Raw genomic sequence first — 1250 nt, 5'->3', positions numbered from 1 at the left:
TTATTTGTGTTATCGCCTCTTAGGACGTGTGTTTGTGTAAGCTTGAGAGTCATAATAAAGGCATGTTGGGTACAACAAGAGTTTCATGATCCTTTTCACTGAATTGTATTTTTATTATGAAGATGCCTTTGGGATGTAAGAACGACTAGTATAACATGTTAAAAGAAGAGAGGAGTTCGCAAGTTTATCAATCGTTCCCGCGAAGTTAAGAAATTTCTGTTGAGATATTCTTATTAGAGTTGCACCTTTGTTATATTATGCATTTGTAAACATTTGTAAAGATATTGATTATGGTCTTTGCAAGTATTTTTTTTTTTAGATATGCATATGGAGTGAGAAATGGATAGTGTCATATGCATATATTTTTGTCTTATATTTACGTAATGCGAACATTGTCAATCTTAGTAAGGGTTAAAATGGATTTCCTTTTCTTGGTTGGTTACCTCAAGACGAGACTGCCCCCACCACCGTCATTACCTCTGAATAAGAAGAAATGATCATATTATCATCCTCGTTATATGAAATTCGGGGCGATATGATTTGTATTTGTGTCTGTACTAAAGGCATATATGAAGACCTTGTTAGGGTTATTGATTATGACAGTTTCATTCATTAGGCGGGGTGGTCACTCGTCTGTAGCAGGGTCAATTCTCGATCCGGGTACAAGTTCAAACACGATGAATATTGCGGGGGCGGGTGTGGAGGGGAGGAGGGGTGATGAGGGAGGTGGGTCATCAGTGACACCTGGTATTGGGTTGGATTATGATTGCATCATTCATTAGGAGGGGTGATCACTCGTACTTCAGTGCAGGACTGTATTATCCCCTTAAGTAGGACTTGTGATTTGTTTGTTTGCTTCTTTTTCTTACTATTATTGCTTTGGGTATGGAGGAATGTGGGGCAGGGGCGGTAGGAAGGGAAGGAGGGTTGGTTTGGAGAGGAGGAGGGGAGGGTGAGAGGAGCCCTTTAGGTGTGTGTATTAGACATCACACGAGTTCTTCTTCCACATCGCCTACACCATATATGGGATTGATGCAAAATATGGTTGAGGTGGAAAGTCTATCGCTGGCGTGTGTGTGTGTGTGTGTTGTGTGTGTGTGTGTGTTGTGTGTGTGTGTGTGTGTGTGTGTGTGTGTGTGTGTGTGTGTGTGTGTGTGTGTGATGGAAATAGAAAAATAAAAGTATATATTGTACAACGAGTTTTATAATCCTTTTCAGTTAATTGAATTCTTATCCCGGTCACGACGAGG

This window comes from Penaeus monodon, chromosome 8, assembly GCF_015228065.2.
Source record: "Penaeus monodon isolate SGIC_2016 chromosome 8, NSTDA_Pmon_1, whole genome shotgun sequence".
Classification (NCBI taxonomy): Eukaryota; Metazoa; Arthropoda; class Malacostraca; order Decapoda; family Penaeidae; genus Penaeus; species Penaeus monodon.
The sequence above is the reverse complement of the archived record's forward strand: the minus strand, read 5'-3'. Positions refer to the sequence as shown.